Consider the following 4,917-nt stretch of genomic DNA (forward strand, 5'->3'; position numbering starts at 1 on the left):
TGTAGTGTCCCTGACCTTTTGGCTCTTCTACAGCCTGGTTCCCTGAACTCTGCCTAATATTTGGCTATGGATCTCTGCATCAGTTTCCATCAATTGCTGGGTGAAACATCTCCGACGATAGGGTTAGATGCCAGTCTATGAGTATAGCAGAATATCATTAGGCATCCAGTTTCCCTCCTAAACACTGATGCAAAAATAATCAATAAAATACTTGCAAAGCAAATCCAAGAAAACATTAAAGAGATCATCCACTATGATCAAGTAGGCTTCATTGCAGAGATTCAGGGATGGTTTAACATAAAAAAAAATTTGTCAGTGTAATTCACTGTACAATCAAACTGAAAGAGAAAAAGCCCACATGGTGTTCTCATTATATGGTGAAAAAGCCTTTGACAAAATCCAACACTCCTTCATGTTAATAATGATATATTTTTTTAAACAGCAGATATTCCTAAACCAACTGTATACCCAAATTACCACACAGAGTCTAGGATTTATTTAATTAACCCAGAGCACAATGCTAGGCAATTATTACTCCATCCTAAACCTCCAAGCCCACATAGCTTCCTCCCATTCAGACTTCCCTTGCTGCTGGTGTTCTTGTGCTGACATCTAGCATTCAGTTGACTCTGTTATCAGCAGGCCTGGTGGTCGCTAATGGTAATAGGTCTCTGGGGTTGTAGGTAGAGCTCATGGTTCCAGATGGCCTCAGTCCTGTGTTTTTCCTGCTGCTCCCTGATCCCTACTGGTGTCTGGTGCCTCAGATCTGGGTGGGTCTTGGGGAATAATGCAAGGTGGGGAGCTGCTGCTCCTTGATCCATGTTGGTTTCCAGGCCAGCAGATAGGAATGGTTACCAGGAAATGGCACAGACCAGGGAACTGCTGATTCCTGATCTGTGCTGTCTGCAGGGGCTGCAGATCAGTGTGGATCCTGGGAAATGGTGCAGGTCAGGGAACTGGGGTGTGGGGCACACAGAGGAAGTGAAACACTCAGGGCCCTGGGCAGACCTAGCCACTGTTGCTGGCAGGCTGTGGCAGGTCAGTAGATGGCAGATCAGTGGGGGACTGGCTCTTTCCTGCTGCTCCCTAATCTATTCTGGTCTCAGGGGCCAAAGATCAGTGTGGGTCTGCTGCTTCCTGATCCCCAGCAGTTTTTTTCTAAAATCCAATATTTTTTAACAGTTGTACTACTTGTCTCATTGACTTTAAAAAAAACGAAGCCAACAAAGCGCCATTTAATCTGTCCCTAGGATAGTCTTTATTTCCCTTCTGTTCTATGAGCCTCTCTTTTAAGTTTGTCAGCTCACTCCATAATTGCTTGTCCTTCAAGACTATAAGATATATCTGTAACAGGTCTTATGACATACTGTGCAAAAACCTTTTATTTTACAAGAGACAGTTGCTAGAGTATTGTCAGTCTCAATTTATACAGGTATTACAATAATTGTCTGATGTATTAAAGAATCAAACCCCCAACCATTCAATTTTACTTAAGACTACTCAGGAGCCAGATGCATGGGTGAAAGCCAACTATCTCAGAGAGGCAGAAAAAGCACCCAGCTGACCTTCCTATTCAGCTCATGTCCTAGGAGGAAAACCAAAAGCCCAGTCTCCTTCTCCACACTGTCTTAAATACCCTTGCCTCTCCTTTATGTTTAATTCCTGTCATCTGATTTCTTGCTCTGCCTCTTGACCTAGGGTTAACTTTATTTATTTCTGCATACAGAAGTAATGCCACCAACATTTTGGCATCCAGATTTGCCTCTTCAGGAGGTAAATATTCAGCTTCTAGTGACTGGAAATTTATCTCAGATAAAACAAAATGCAAGATGGTTCAAGTGCATCGGGGCAGAAGGACAAATAGAAAAATTAAAGCCATGTATGGCTGTTGGAGGTTGGTCTAACGCTAATTACTGGCCCTCAAGATCTGGTTACTGCCTGCTGGTTTTTGTAAACCTGCCTAAAACATTATGTCTGATTGGTTGATTAAATAGCCTATACCTGGGCAGGGAATAATGGGGTAGGTGTGGCTAAGGTTCCTGGGCTTTTGAGGTCAGGACACTCACAGGAAACAAATGGATGGATTGGCCTGGAGAAGAACCATCTGGAGCCAGGAAGAAGGGCTCAAAAAATGGCATGAAAAGGCCCAGATAAAGAATACAAGTGAGTACCATAAGATTATGGATAGAAGGTAGTCTAGATAAGAAACAAATAAGGTGGATGGCATTGGATGGGAGCAAGGAGATGGATGGTGAGGTTATCTGGACAGCATAAGTAGGAATACCTGCCTGGCCCGAGGTAAATAAGGTAATTATAAATCTAACAGGTGTCTGTGTCTTATTATTTGTGATAGCAGGCTCAATAATACTACCATGATAATCTTAGGGCTAATAATAAACTTTATACAGCTCTAAATTGTTATGCCCAGTTTGTGAGATCCCCAAAGACCACCAGGAATTGACTCTGCTGTAAATACATAAGAATTTATTGCATACATGCTCGAGCCTAGGTCTCAAACTTTCTTTGGAAATAGTGGAGGAATGCGGCCCTATGGTCTAGGGGAACAAGGTTTTCAAAGGGAGAAAATATAAGCAGGGAGTTACATGCCTTGGCATTAGGTGATTGGGCAAGGGAAACTGATTTTTGAAATGATTGGTTTACTTTAGGTCGCAAGACCATAAGTGGTTCTGGCCTGGCCATCTGGGCTGGTTTCCTAGCAACTGTATCTTTAGTGGGCAGGAAAAGAATGCAGTAAAGCTAGTTCCTTTTCCCAGTTGGCTGGACATGTCTCCACCTGGCTGGCCTTCACTCAGGCATGTGCTCCAAACCCCAAACTAATACCCCCCCATTGGTATAATGTTCTTTTAAAACGTATACGCCTTACCCTTGTTAATTCAAATGCTGATTTCGCCACCCCCAACTCTCTGGTTTCAATCCAGATATTGCATTGTGATACTCATTCTAAGCATCCTGTCTCAACTCTTGTGTAAACAGGACAAAATAAAGCAACTAGATACAATGTTGTGCAATGGGAGGAGCAAGAGGACAGGAAAGAGGGGAGGAGAAAGAGAGAGAGCAGGAAAGAGTGGGAGGAGAAGGGGCGAGAGGAGAGTGAGGAGAGCAGAGCTGGAGGAAAGAGCTTGGAGGACGTGGTGCATGAATCGGACCTAAGATTTCACAAAAAGCAAGTATAATGTGGGAAATCTAAATGCTAAGAAATTGAAGGCTTGGAGGTTTAGGAGGCAGAAAATATTGCCCAGCATTGTGTTCTAGGTTAACTAAAAACCCAGTCTCTGTGTGGTGATTTGGTTTTATAGCTGCTGAGGATTAACAGCAGCATTACTAGAAGATAAACCAATAGTAAATTTTAACCGCTTACAACACCCCCCCCAAACAATTTTCAATTCTTTGGTCTCTCATTTTCCCCTTTCCATGATCATTTGAAGGCCCAATCTTAGGTCTTCCAGATATAACTCCTAGTGTCCTACAGATTTACAAGAACCAAATGTAAAAATCAAAATAAGTAGGGGTCCCTTCAGGGTGGATATAAAGGTAGTAAGCCAAGGAGAACTATTATACCAGGATTTAAACCATCCTCTGGAATATTTCCTTTCTAGGGTCTCTCCAGGCTTTTTGTCATTCTTGCTAAGGATTTCCTAATCATTCCTGACTGGTTTACATAAAAATGACATTTCTCTCTAAGGGCTGCACCTAGCATATCTTGGTGTAAAAGCAACAGATCTAAGCCCCTTCAGTTTTGCAACACTATTTCTACCAGGCAATCAACATTCTTTTCTAAATGGGTGATTGAATTCTCAAGGCATTGAGTATCTTTATCAATATCCGCTTTTAAGCTGTTATCATTCTGGCTTTGTATATTTATTGATGCAATATCAGTTTCTACTCCAGCTAAGCAGGTCTGCAAGATAATAGCTAATGTCAAGGAGTCCCCTTTGAGCTAGCATTTCAGCCTGTTAGGTAGTATTATGGACCGAAGATCTCTTCTTCTGAAATTTCTTCAGTGTTGTAAATAGGATCATTGGCATGAGGGGCTAGGAAGGCTGAAATGCCAGCCAAAGGCTGGGCAATGGGGCAGCCTCAGAAATGTCTGGTTAGTTGATCCACCTGAAGAGGCAGGGAGCAATCATGTCAGTTTTCAGCAAGTCCAGATTTCAGCTTGCAGTCCATAGCTGATCCACGAATAGAGTCAACCAGGTGAAAATCTGTTGAGACAAAGTCAGACTAGACAGAGTTAAAAATTTGTCTATTAAATGGGAAAAGTGAGGAATTCCAAGACCAAGGGAAAAACTCATCTGGGGTCCATTTGAGTTATGCCAGATCCAGGTCTCATGACTTTTTGATTTCCTGAAACTCATATGAATTTTTAGTTTACAAAAGGAAATATATATATAAAAAAAAAAACCTCAGAAAACTAACATATCAGCAAATCTAATATAAACAACATTCTGTGAATGACAGGTAAAACTGCATCCAACGGAATGAGTATCAGTTCTTCTTGTTTTTTTATCTTTATAAACAATTTAAGTGTGTTCATGGTCTGAAACTCTAACATTTTTTCCTGTGGGCACATCTGTTAGTAATCAGCCACCAATGGAGCTTGGCCCTTTTTCTACACTCACCATCCACTTTTAGCCCCCACCTCCATGTCACACTGGAAAGTTAGGCAGAAATACATTAATGGCTTTAGTACTAAACCCTGGATGCTTGATTTTCCTTAACAAAGCAACTAGAAGGAATAGGTTTAAGATTTTTCTAAATCCTGTATCAAAACCTACCTCTGAAATGACAGATATTAAGAATACCATAGTAAAAGCTATGGCTTTTGGGTCAAATATACACATTAGACAGATGTTTTTAGAATGATGAGATGCACCTTTAAGTCTGTCTCCAGAAGAC

This window comes from Psammomys obesus, unplaced genomic scaffold (assembly GCF_907164565.1).
Source record: "Psammomys obesus unplaced genomic scaffold, mPsaObe1.curated_primary_1811, whole genome shotgun sequence".
Lineage (NCBI taxonomy): Eukaryota > Metazoa > Chordata > Mammalia > Rodentia > Muridae > Psammomys > Psammomys obesus.